General features: G+C 35.7%; 1 protein-coding gene across 3 annotated transcripts in view; it reads left to right on the top strand.

Moving 5' to 3' along the window:
- Nucleotides 1-9,557: 9,557 nt before the first annotated feature.
- mef2d (myocyte enhancer factor 2d) overlaps nucleotides 9,558-14,537 on the top strand; it is a 266,627-nt gene continuing 261,647 nt past the window's right edge. For 2 of the 3 annotated variants that reach the window (XM_028794001.2, XM_051923306.1), the window contains exon 1: nucleotides 9,569-9,738. The gene's annotated coding sequence lies outside the window, so the exon portion shown is untranslated. Of the gene's footprint in view, nucleotides 9,739-14,537 lie in introns of all 3 variants that reach the window. The other variant, XM_051923305.1, reaches the window with a different exon arrangement.

A 14,537-nucleotide genomic window follows, 5' to 3' on the forward strand; every position in this document is an offset into this window, starting at 1 on the left:
ATCTACACTCACACTCACCCAAGGAGAACCTGTAAACTCTACATAGCCCACAACAACTTGAGGGATTTGAACCCAGAGGCCGAGTCAGCTCAACATAAAAGAATGCAGTATTATTTTGCTTGACAAAACTGCTCATTTTCACTCAGGGATTGGGGTCATTTCAAATCTTACACTAAAGCTGCACATTGTCTTATTCTAGTGTCTCATGTATTCACACAAACAGCTTTATTTCTGTCATTTCAATAGCTCTCGCCTTCTGCTGGTGATTTTTTTTACAGCCCTGAAAGTTTCCACTCATTTATTTTTTGCAGAATTTAATCTGAAGACTGCAAGATTATTAACAGCACTTGCTGAAGTGTTATGATGGGTGGTATTTGGTGATCAGATTAATGCTAGCATCTTGAAATAAAGATACTTGATTGGCTTTTAAGAATGTGATACCAGTTTAAAAGAAATTGTAGTTTGGCATCATTGAATGCTGCATTTGCCCTGTGGGTGAAAAAAGAAAACTCAAAAGAAAGAGATAGAAAGAGCATGCAGTAGATTCCCATTTGACACACGTCATAGTCCTGACAAATCACATCACTGTAAGCTGCTTTGCCTCGTGATATTTCCCATTCTACAGTTAAAGCCTCTCCCTGGCCTCCAGCCACTGGTAACAGCAGAACAAAGAGCAATCTTTTTATGTAATACCTGTTCTTACCGTAAACCAATTGCTTTGATATGCTGTGTCTCTGCTGTCAACATTACTACTCTGGCTTGCAAGGCTTTCATTCTGGAAAACATATTTATCAAAAATTTAGGCACAAAGTGGTTTTAATTTTTCAAATGCAGACCCATACAGTCCTTAGATGTAAAAATAATGTTTAACTTTACAATTTCAAGGTAACATGGATCTATGACACTTAAATCTTTAGGCAATATTTATTAGAAAAATAAATTAAATGCTCTTTTACTAAGTTATTAAAATGGGGAAAATCCATTTGAAAGCTAATACAGTAATGATGTAAGTAATCAGGGATCAATGATAGAGATGTTTGATTATTTTCCCCAAGGGAACCTATTTTGTAGAGTGTCAGGGAGAAACGGGCTGACTAATAATTCCTTGCAAATTGCAGTGCTTTGTTAGGTAAACCACAACTGAGTTGGACTCTATTGATCCACCAAAAATATCAGGATAGCAACATTTTCCTACTCTTTAATGTTGTACCTGCGAAATTAAGTGCTTACAGTGACATGTTATATTGTTCATTGCCATTATAAAATACCATAAGAAGATAAGAATGTGAAACTTGACAAAAATAACTTGAGTTTATGAACCTTATTTATTTTCAAACTACAGTAATTGATATTTGACCTCAAGAACACTACTGTTTCAGACAATCAAAGAGATTCATGCTCCATTGTTTCTAATACATTTACTGTTCTGTTTCAGGCGAAGATACATTGCTTGTGAACCCCTGTGGTTTTGTGTGTGTGTGTGTTTGTTTTTCTTACTCCTGCCTATATTTTAGAGTGCCTGTCCTCCTGTATTTCAAGTGATAACCTTAGATCTTCTAATAATGGTCTGCTTATCATTCAAACAGCTAAGCATGAAAGAAGTGGTGAGCTGACTTTTGCTTTACCGATAGACATATGCCAGGCTAACACCATGGAACATTCAAAAAAACTCCTAAAAACCTACACTTTTGCCATTTTGTAGTTAAATGTTAGTTCTATTCCTAATACACTATATATGAATACACTTATTATATCTTCATGGATTTGCAATCCTTATTAATCTAAACATTTCTCTGCTTTGTGTTCATTTTTTTGTGATGATGTTTTGCATCACCACCACCTGATCAGAGTACTGTGCAGCCATCTTTGACACTAGAATGAAAGTGGATACCCTGTTCACAGAACCAACTGCATCAAATCCTCTAGGACAAAGCTTAAAAAACAACCTGGAACTACTGAAATACATTTATGTTAGGTAGAATGCCCACTGGGGCCAGATGGTGTTTTGGCCTTGGAACCCCGGAATATTTTGATTTTATTTTTCTCAAGCATCTTGCCCTCTAGAGTCTTTGATATCTTGTAAAGCACAATGAGCTATATCCTGTGAATGAAAATGTACTATAGAGATAAATGTTCTTGTTGTTGTTTAGGAGTACATTTACTGCCATGTGTATGTTGTGGAAAAGGCGCTATATAGGTGTCGACCCATCACAAAATGACAACTGAGGCACAGGTATAAACAAGCAAAAAGATTTTATTCTTGTCTTCAACTGTGGGGCATGTCTTCCCCGTGTCCCACAGGCCCTAAATGGTCCCAAAAACACCAAAAGAAAAACACCCAAAAACACAGTCCTCTTCTTCCTCCTCCACTCCAACCAGGCAGTTTTGTCCTCCTTCTCCCGACTGGCGCCTTGAGTGGTTGGCGTCAGCTTAAATGTCCATTTTGATTTGCTGAATTTTTTGATATTCACAAATTCCAAAATTTTGTTAGTTGACAACTTCTTCTATCACCCAAAATAAGCAGTAATGTGTACATATAATGTAAACAGCCATATGTAACACACTGTAATTACATATAGTGAATATATATGTAGTAGAACCTCAATTATTTGCACCAAGATTAACTGAGGTTCCGCATTATCTGAGCTGAACTTGTAAGTGCAATACACAACTTTTTTATAATTTATAAATGCTTTGATGCTTTGCTGTGAATACTGTACTGAGTGCATAAATACTATATTTTTAACCACAACTGTACCGTATGAGCAACCAAGAAGCTGGTGACTGTAGGCATTACTCTCTAGTTTTCTGAGATAGCATTGGTTCACATTTATCTCAGATAATCAGGTTTTATATGATCTCTCTCGCTCTACATATATTATAATGACCATCAACCACAACATTAAAACCACTGAAAGGTGAGGTGTATAACATTGATTATCTCATTAATATGGCACTTGTTAGGATGTTAGGCCGCAGTTGATGTTTTGGAAGCAGTACAAAATGTCAAGCATATAAGTCTGAGCAACTTTGACATGGGCCAAATTGTGATGGCTAGACATCTGAGTCAGAGCATCTCCAAAATGGCAGGTCTTGTGACACGTTCCCTGCATGAAGAGGTTAGTTCCTAATAATAGTGGTCCCAGGAATGACATACAGTGAACTGGTGACAGGGCTTATTGATTAGGGAGCAAAGGCAAGCCCATCTCCTCCAGTCCCACAGAAGAGAAGCTTAATGCTGGTCAAAAAAGAAAGGTGTCAAAATACACAGTGCTTTGCAGCTTGCTGCATATGGGGTGGCATAGCAACAGACTGGTCAGAGTGCCCATGCTGACCCCTGTCCACCATCAAAAGTGCCTATAATGGGCATGTGAGCATCAGAATTGCACCATGCAGCAATGGAAGAAGGTGGCCCAGTCTGATGAATCATGTTTTCTTTTAGATCATGTGGACGGACAGATGTGTATGTGTCGTTTACCTTGGGAAGAGATGGCAGCAGAATACACTATGGGAAGAAGGCCAGTCGGAATATACAAAGTGATTCTCTGGGCCATGTTCTGATGGGGAACCACCTACCTAAAGATTGTTGCAGGCTACATACACTCCTACATGTTAACCTTATGACTGTGGCCTCTTTCAGCAGGATAACCTGCTACACTGCAAAATTTTATCAGTAATGGTTTGAGGAAAATGACAAAGAGTTCAAGGTACTGACTTGGTCTTCAAATTCTCCAAAATTCATTCCGAGATGAGTTGTACTGGAAAAAAAAACTCTGATCTATGGAAGTCCCATCTTGCAACTTACCGGACATAAAGGATCTGGCGCCAGATACTAAAGGACATCTTTAGATGTCTTGTGGAAGCCATGCCTCAATGGGTCAGAGCTTTTTTGGCGGCATAAGGGAGACCTACAAAATATTAGGCAGTTGGTTTTAATGTTGTGGCTGAACGGTGTTTGTACCATATGCACAGTATCTATGTATAAGTTGCCTAAAAGCATTGCAAGCGCTTTTTTTGTTTATTTTTCATTTTTTTTATTTTAAAGTAAATGTAATATGCTTTGGGCATAACAAATTATTACCTGCATGCCTGTCTTTGTAAATGTAAAACTGTAGGTCAAAGCATTGTTCAGATAACTCTGACAAAGAGAGTAATGTGTGGAGCCTACTGGCACCAACTCTTTCTGATGTTCAGTATACTGCATAATTTACACAGCTTTCAGTTTCATGGAAACTATTATGTCTGAACCAAACATAGACATTTCTACTTTTGGGGTTTCAATTGGGGTTTTCCAATCCATTTGATGCAAGTATTCTCTTCATTAAGTCCAAAATGTTTATTTAAAAAAGGAGAACCACAAAATGGTGGTGACATGTCAGTTGTTACTCTTTGTTACAAGTAGAAGAGTAAAGCATGATTTTACAGATTACAAAAATTAAATTAGAAACTGCCTTAAATAAGTACTTGAGATCCTGGTTAACAATAATATTAATTCTGCAAAATCTACTTTAGACATTTTTTCTTTTAAAGGAATACTCTACCCAAAAATATTTGTTTATTTTTTACTTACCCTATGCACTTTGTAGTGGTAGCCGAGAAAAAAAAAACTCATGTTTTAAGGCAGAATGGAGAGAAAGAAGTTAATGTCATAACAAAAGTCAATAATGACTTGAAGACCCACCTCTCCCTGTCAATTTGTAGGTCAAGAGTCCTGTTTTCCATTCAAAAAGTCACTCCCGCAGTGTTTTAGGTTCCTGTTTATGTACACGTTGATAATTCCAGAAGTAACATTTTAAAATTTTAGCAAAAAAAAAAAAAAAAACATGAATTTTGTATGTTTTAAGCAACACGTGTAACATGATTTTTTTTTCTTTTTACAATGGACGTTTTTCACATGGTTTGCGGTTGTACAGCAGTAGTCATTATTGACATCTGTTAGGTCATAAACTTCTCTCTCTCCATTCTGCACGTAAACATGAGGTTACATTCTTTTCTCGGCCACCACTACAAAATACATGAGGTAAGTAAGATATTAAAAAAAATATGTTTGGGTGGAGTATTTCTTAAATATGATGTAAATCGAATCTCCACTGCCCAAATGTAAAGCTCATAATAGCCAAATTCAAGAATTTTAGCAAACACCGCGGATTTAAAACAGATCTGATTCCATCTTCCTTATAGTCTTAACTCCGTTATTTGCATTAATAGCCCCTCCTTCTACTTTATGGTGTACTGTATACTTTCATTTTGGCTAGATATTTTGGAAATATGTCGTTTATTTCATTAAAAAGGTTTCTATTCCTGCTTTTCTCAACGGATACATTATAACCGAATAGATAGGTTTAAAATGGATAGATTCATATTTTCTTCTGATAGAACGGCGATATGCTCAAGTTCACATGGAAGGCCATTGCGAAATAACAATGATATTATAGATTTAAAGATCAAATACACCTGCCACATTTGCAGTTAGTGATAGGATCTAACATAACACGTTTGGAACCCATTTGTAAAATAATAACTACTATCACTTTAAATTCCCCCACATGCTGTCTGGTAGTTCTGGAGATGATGACGCGATCGTGACGTTCGAGAAGCAGTTGGGAGAATTTGGAGATAAATAAGTAGAAAATAAGGATAACTATTTTGAAAAAGGACCGTTCGAAGGCAATATCACGCAGCTATCGTATCGAGACATAGTGTAGATTTTTTTCTTCCAGCGACAGACACTGATTACAACGGCCGCTAAAGAAAAACAGTGGCGACCGGTTTTTATTTTGGTTCATCTTCTCCTTCCCCTTGCCGTTGTTACTTCCTTTCACACCGTAAACATGAGCTGCCTCCGCGAACATAAAGTAGTTCCCAACTTGTCTTGTTACTTCGCTATTATTTACAGCCTGTCTTTCACTTTCCTGATTTTACGCGTTTACCGTTTATTTGCTGATATGATCTAATGGTCTTATCGATTTGTCGATCAAAAAAAAAACGCATTTACAGGTCAAGTTGGGGGAGGGGGTGATACACACTCAAACTCTTGCGTTTTTCAGCTCTCCTCATTTTTTTTTTAACCTTCGACACACAATTGAATTCACATGCAACTACTAGTATTAAGATTTAAAAAAGAAAAATCTGCTAATCCGTGCCCTGCCTCCCTCACAGTGCACGACAGGCAGTGAGCACTCGGCGTAATTAGAAGAGCTCTTGGAGGCATTCTGTGGATTTGACCTTTAACATTTAAAAGGTCACCAGTTGAACCCCCCTGTCGCTTTCAGTCTAGGGCGGCAAGATTCTGAAGATAAATGTCCCAGCACTTAACGGTCCCGTCCACAGAGTTCAAACGAATAACGTGGATAGAATCGCTCAGCAGTGCCGTTTGTGACAATACATGACAAAATGATAGCATCGCGATGCTGTTTACACGTGCGCCCTATGTCAGATAAACCAGATAAAACGTATCACTTTATTTTTCGTTACGGTTTTCTGTATTGTTTCCTTAATAAACCACACTCTTGAATGAGGACACGACTGTAACAATGACAATGACAGAAGCAATGCACATGACAGATGACCCCTTTTTGATTTTTCCCCATAATTCTATAATTTAATATTAACTCATGAAATTACTCTTAATTAGTAGGCTGAAAAAAATATGTGTGTTTCCCTCTAAACAATGCCACCATACTCCTTGTATAATCTGAGCTAAGGAAATCAAGAGTAAAGTATGCCATTGTTGTTTGGCAAAACCTTTTACCTATTAAATAAGAAAGCTATCCTTTTAAATACATTACAGTATATTTCAATGTATTAAGAAGTGATGGTAGTAGTAATCTATATTAGACATTGTAACATTAATTATTGTACTTATTACTGAATGTTTGGTTGACATGTTCTTGTAAGATTTAGATGCACAATAATTGTGCACATATATTTTTCATAAGTGGAGCACAGGCAGGTTATGTGACTTTCTCAGGGACACACAGTTGTTAACACAGAACAGATAAATACTGTATACTCTATATCTCATCATCCATTCCTTTCTTGTATAATTTGTGCGGTCAGGTGGCAGCAAGCCATCTTTACTCCATCCATCCATCCATCCATCCATCCATCCATGCTTTACATAATCATTTCAGGTAACAGGACTGTCTGATCCTAGTAGCAAGCTGTAATTGGTATACCACTGCTTTGCAAGGCATATAATGTATAAGCTTTTCATTCATCGATTTTTGCACCCATTTTTTTTCCATAAAGGCCCCAACCTCCATTCTGGTAGTATTGGAAACAAAGCAACAAACTGCTGTGGATGGGACACAAGCCCATAGCAGAGAAGATACTATACATAACTTTCAATATTGCAATGTATGGATGATTATATAAATCGGCGCTTCGCACTATTGGCTCATTCATCAGTCATCATGTGTTTAACTACGCTCACTTGTTTTCTTTGTGGGATTTGTACATTCTTCATGTCTGTGGGTTTTGCCTGCTACATCTCCAGAGATGTGCATTGTAGATCAATTGGGTATTTTCAGTTAGGCTGTGGTTGTGTAAGTGGACAGTTTGATGGTCTGGTATACTAGTCAAGGTTTGTTCCTGTCTGGCAGGCCATGTGATTGGGATAGGCTCCAGCCCCCTGCTGTGCTGAATTGGCTCAAGCCATTTTGAGAATGGTATGGTATGCTTAAATACCTGTTTCACTTTTTCAGATCTTGAGTATCTTCTATTTGCAGTTTGCAAATTGTTTTCTTGTTCACTAGCAATCAGGAACATTATTTGATTATGAAAGTGCAAAATTGCTACTGAGAGGTCACAGCTGTGGCCTGATAATACAGAACTGATGTTTAAAATGTGACTGCAGTTTTGACAATATATAAAGCACAGGAATCTGTAATATTAGAGTGCGCATATATTTTAGTCTTTTTTTCATATTATCAAGTATTCAAATATTGATAGTACAGTTGTTTGATTACTTTTCTTAATGTATTCTTCATTCTTTTATTCTGTCCTGAGATTAAGTCATGTGTTTTAAAGTGCAGCAACATTTATACACTTACTAATATTATTTTAAAGCAGTGATCTGTACCTTTCAGTTCACCTCCCACTCAACAAAGCTGTGGACCCTTTTCAAAGTGGTAAAAGACTTTAAATGAGCCTTAAAATTGAATATCATGAGCATTTGATCTGTCAAAGTTAAAATGTTATTTGTATGTATGTAACGATGAAGCAAATACGTTAATTATCAAAGAATAGCATTAGATAAAATGCTTACTTCAATAAATCTATGAATCCTTGGGGTGGGATGGGGAGGGCGTGGCAAACATTAAATTTTTCATTTTTTTCTGCATTATATTTTAGGTTATTTAAATTAAGTTTGGAAATTTCACCAGCTTTTAATATATAAGTGGTGCATATTCAGTTTGTGTGGGAGGCATATACTCATCATACAGTCTAGATTTGGATATTAAAAAATGTGCAGCTGCTTCTCTTATGTCCATAGCAGTGTCTGGCTAGATTTCCTAATTATAATTCCAATATGCAACAGTGTGCCACGTGCAATGTGATATGTTAACTCTATGAAGATGCATAGATAGCTTCTCTTAAGAAAATAAAAATGTTTGATTTTAAAGTTTAAAGAATGTTTTAAAGTTTCACACAAGATTTTCTAACCAAGATTAGTAATTTGTGGATATAATGATTTTCTTGACCTTGTTCATTCAACCTTGCCTGACATCAAAGCGTATGTCCTACTTACATTACTTGTATAGGCATCTTTACAAGATTTCAGTGGATGATTACGGTGATGAACAGTGACATTCGCATCCAGAGGGAATATCGTTTTATTATTCATGTGGAAGTAAACACATTGGTGTTGAGGTTTCTTGAAGAATAAGGAGGGTGACTTTACTTTGTGCGGTCCGCATTGTCCCACTATTTAATACTAACTGTAAGCAAAGTGTTAATACTTTCACATTATAGCTGGTTATCAGTAAGGAAGATCACCAAGACGAGGAAATAACTAAAATGTCATGCATGATCTGATGAAATGTATACGTATGTCTCTCTGTCGCTGTTAGCTTTAGCTATGTATCATTTTAAAATGTAGCGTTCATGCACATTACTGACTCACTTGACCATGAACATGTGTTCATATTGCATTAATGTTTATTACTTCTTGCCATTGGTATTATAAAGAAAAAGATTCGTTTTAGTGGAGGCTATATCGAAATTAAGATTTAGTGAAATTGTTAAAGTTAAATTAACTTTATTACACACAGCAAACTGAATATACATTGTGATTTTGTTTACTTATACTTTTACAAAAATAGAGGCAAAAACAGTCGATGTTCCTTTAAAGGAAAGAGACATTTCCTTGTAAATAATCCAGGCAAACGAAGATGACAAGGCGGAGGAATATGTGCGCGAACAGTCTAACATGCATCCCCTTTTTCCTCTCCTGAGTTGCAGGTTCCCGCCTATGTCTTAATTCATTGGTTGAATTCGCCTATGAACTCGACATTTCTCTAAATGATTGGTTACAAATGATGCCTGTCCGTAAAATAGGCAGTGAGGTTGAGTGCACACCAGTTTCTACAGTGTATCGTTTGACTGAGCTAAATAGTTACCTTGTACTGAAAGAGGAAAGGGGGGGATTTATTTTGTTACATTTTACTTCATCGACTCCTGTAAAGGAATTATTCCCACAGTTGTTTATTATCGATGATGTCAAACATTTCAGAGGTGAGTGAAGTAATTAACGTGCAGATTATCTCATTAACGTTGAAATTCGTGTTTCTTTTTTCTTGCGAAGGTCTACAGTGGAGTACTTCAGATCAAATTTTGATACGGCAGTGTTTTGATTTGACAAGTTAAAGGGGTCTGTTTCTGTGAATTCTCGGCGTGGTGACACTTTCTGGCGAGTTCCAGGCATGTGTAAATTATACAACTTTGATTTGGTTTATATTTTTGGGAAGTATTTCGCAGTGAAATGCCGCTCCTGCGCTGTATTTGGGATTTGCGCCTGATGTCGTCACACGGGCCAGCGGTTGTCGTGACATCAGCTGTCAAAGCCGCGGGGAGAACTGTCAAATTCAACGTTTAAAGGTTACAAAAAAAAAAAAAATCTTTCAGTTTATTTTTTTACTAGGTCTCACTAATGGCAAAACAGGGGTCCACAATGATAAGCAATATAACACTACAAGCGTCTATGTTTTGATTTTGATATTATATAAATTATACCATGTTTTTATTTTAACGTTAACATTAGTTAAATCAGTGTAGGCAAACAGATTCATTAGTATACTGTACGATCAAAACAATATAAAAATGTTAAAGCCTTAAAGGAGTGTATTAAAATACATGTTCGTAAGCAGTAGAACACAATGCAGAAACTCCCGTGTTTTGAAAAAAAAAAAATTTTGTGGAAAGAAATAAGCATTTCTTAATGTTGTTATGCTGTATTTAAGTGAATATGTGCGTTCATTGTTTTTGTTATTTTTATTTCTTAATAACTGCACTCAACTGCACTCATACAAAACACTACACTTTGAACCGTTTGAAAGGCCCAAAAGTGGAATGTGTTTAATGCTGATTTGTCTTTCTTTTGCAGCGCATCCTTATTCATCTCATAACGCAAAACTTTATTTTAATCATTTTGATATGTTTCAGACATTTGTGGGTTGGACATCATTTACTTTTTCCAACTTAAAAATACAGAAGTTAAAAAACAGGAAATAATTGGAATCACTATAATATTTTATAGATTGTGAGGGAAATTTAGGGTACCAGCAGAGGACATGGTTAAAATGTGCTGAAAAAATGGCATTTGTACTGTCCAGTTTTTGTTTCCATTGTAGCAAAATATACAGAATTAACTAACTTGTATTTAGTATTATTTGTTAAGTTCTGTGTTTTGAAACTTGCAGCAGTTGCAAATATTTGATTGTCAGATAAGAGATCTGTGAAACATACAAGTAGGATTGTAAATATTAAGTTAAAAAGCAACTGTTTTTCTCAAGGAACTGATAATGATCACTGTCTTGGTTATATATATCTTTTTCGCCTTATACTATTATTTTCACATTTTACCACTGCAGCTTCACAGCTCCAGTGATACTTTGTATACTTTCAGTGTGATCACATAGGAATAAACTAAGGAAAACCTGTTTCCTCACTTTCCAAAACATGTAGCCCTCTATGTAATGCACAGCGTACACTTTAAGGAACTGGCGTACCTTCTACAGCTGGATTCTGCCTTTGCACTCAGTGCTGTACAATAGGCATTGGCATTCTTTGATATTAAGACTAAACTTTCTGGTTAAAACAGATAGATAGATGGGCTTTAGATAGTATCTGACTAAATAAGCTATGTGCGTTTTTTTTTTTTTTTAAAATAAACACTACATGGTATAATAAATTGGAAATCTATTTTTAAACTACTTTACTTTATGTTAAGCAATTTTTCCTCACCTCCTCTTGAACAAGAAAATTGTTGCAGGTCAGTTTAAAGCTGTTGTTTCTTTTATAATGACTTGCTACTTTTTTACTTTATCATTCAACAACTGATGCAGTCCGTTTTCTGTAAAACATTTTGGATAGATGTTGCTCAAATTCACAATCATTTCTATAAAGCAAAGCCAATACCACGACAAAAAATGGTTTGAATATGTTAATTGTGTTTTGTGTTGGTAGTAACATCTAGAAGTTGAGGATAATGGAGAGACAGATTCATGTTTAAACATTTTTCTGGTGCATTCAGATTTGACAAAACTAAGGTTTATGTAACTTCATGCTATCATAACATTTACCATTATACAGTATTTTTGTTGAAGCTGGTCTGTTACATTAATTTCCTAGTTGCCACCCATTTATCTGTTTTCTTTGCCAAGTGTGTTTTGGTTGCAATCATGTAGGGGCTGGAGTCTATATTGGTGTAAAAAAGAAAACGTATTTTAGCTTGATGGAAATCCATTCTTGGACACATTTTTACAGTCAATAACGCTAATTTACAGTGGAGTAATTAAAAAGTAACTAGTCAGCCTTACCCAGGTTGCAAAGAAAAAAAAAAATACAATGACACAAAAGTCACATTCTGCAGAGATAGCATGTTGCTTCAAATTTTGGTGGTGACTTTTTAATACAGGCTTCAGGATGCTGGTGGTTTGCTCACCCTTGCAAGGGGCTTTGGTTATAGTTTAATTTTGAGCTGTAGTGCTTTCTGTTTGCCATTTATATTTTCTTCCCATTTTAGTTTAGACTATTGTAGACATCTTTTTAGGTTAGAAAAAGCTAAATGTTTCCCCCGTGCCAGAAAAAAAGATACATTTTAGCTCTTTAGTGTTAATTAGCTTGTGAATGAATGTATAACTAAATTTCTGTTTTGTAATGTCTAGATTTGGCAGTCGTGTGTACAAAAGTGTATAACACTTTACATTTTTTATTTTATGTATAAAATATTATGTAATTATGGTGTGTTTACTTTCATGTTAATGTTTTTTATTTGTAACTCTATGCTTGTATTTTGTTTCTATTTTCTGTTAAGAGCACTATGCAAGAATTAAGCCATAAGTCATTTGAACTATGGCTGTGTTTGAATGATGTTCTGGCATTCCATACTGGACTGTTTCCTGCCTTGCGGCTGTTGTTGGTTGCTGAGGTATTTTGATAAAGGAAATGGATAGCTGGGATGTGATATAGTATATGAATTGGATTTTTTTTCCTATCAGTATTAATGTTTTAGCTGCATTCTAAATTACCATAGTATACTACTCAATGTAGAATCTTATTTCAGAAAATCTTGTATTATTATTCACTTAAATTGAATCTAGAGTACAGTTTAGTTTACTTTTTGTTATTAAATTTCTTGAATTATGATCATTTTTGCAACTGCTTTATTATTTATATTTATAAGAAACTTACCTTATTAATTTTTATTTTGTATGCACTGCTTTTACAACTGTCATTTCAAAACAGACACCCACCCAAAACAAATATTTTTCATGCTTGTGATAATTGTCTTTTGTGATGAAATAGTGGTGCTAGAGAAAACTGTATGCCACACCCCATCCTTACCAAAACATGTCGTATTACCCAAAGGACTGTAGAGATTAATAACACATTTGACAGACTGCCAAATAGCATATACAATAAAACTAAGAAATGCTTGTATTCAAAATGTTTTCATTATAGAGTATGGAGACAGCAACAGAAGAAAAAGACTTCTTGTACTCTAACTTGGTTTTAATAACAAAAATGTTTCATTTGTACTTTGGCACTGCTGCCTTGTATAATATTATTTTAGTACTTTGGAACACAAGAAAAATGTGAAGAGAACATTCAGCCCAATGTAGCTCACATATTCTTATCAACTATTCTTTCCAAAATGACAAAATTCATAGGTTCCCAGAGTTCTCCTTTAAACAAAAGCAAAAACATGTTCTGTATATCCTTAGTTTTCTGTTTGAAGTACGTTTTCTAGCATTTGCAAAATTAACCATTAATCACCTTTGATCTGCACCCATACATTTTTGTTAAACAAGTTATTTTACAGTAACAACAGGCTGTAATGCCTTGACTTATTTTCAGTTTGGTTAAATTAAAAGGATGAAAAGGATTAACTCTTTCTTTCCTTATAGCTTCTATTCTGTCCTTGAATAAGAACAGTACCTGTTTTTTAAGGTTTTTACTACTCCTTTTTTGTACTTCTTGTAATAAGGTGCTTAAAACTGTACATAGTTTTACAGTTGTGGCCTTACAAGTTCATTATAAAGCTTGCTTCTGTTCAGTGTTTGGATGAGTCCACTAGGACCCGTGAGCCTTTTAATAAAGGATGCTTTGTTGCTTTAAACCGCACCGAAACACTGTGCAATATTATGTAATATTTTAAAATATCGTGTATAGTTCACATTTATTTGTATTACACTTAAATTGTTATGCATCTCTTCCAATCTGAATTTTGCCCAGGTTCATATGTTAAGGGATTTTGCTGACTGTGTGGCTTGTTAGTCCATGTGAGGTAGTTTCATATGTAAACTGATATATAATTGTAAACTGAGTGGTCGGGTGGTGAAATTAAAGTCTCAAAGATGAAGAATTTTAAGGACACCAACCCGGTTGCACCTTTTATTTGTCGCAAGACAAAACAAACAGAACGAAAAAAAAAAAAAGATGAGCGGCTTTGCTTTGCTTCCTAAACTGAGGTTTCTCATAAACTGTTATGAGTTTATACTTCAACACATGGCAGTGCTCCATCCTGTGGCTTGCTCTGATCTCCAAATAAGATATCTCCTTCTGGGATGCCCAGGTTTTATGGCGGTCAGACTGTAAGGGGCGGGGTTAGGTGACGTTATTGGGAAGAAGAAGAAGACAGTTAGCGGTAGCCCTCCTCTAATTTCAATGGGTTATTGCGTACCTGAGCTAAGTCCTCTGATGCATGTGCATGACACGGCACTCCTACAGCTCAAGCCCAGAGGGGCAAATGGACCTAACTCTGAGGTTGTGGAATCAGGATAAGGCATCGGCGTATGCAGGGAGGGTCAGTC

This window comes from Erpetoichthys calabaricus, chromosome 2 (assembly GCF_900747795.2).
Source record: "Erpetoichthys calabaricus chromosome 2, fErpCal1.3, whole genome shotgun sequence".
Lineage (NCBI taxonomy): Eukaryota > Metazoa > Chordata > Cladistia > Polypteriformes > Polypteridae > Erpetoichthys > Erpetoichthys calabaricus.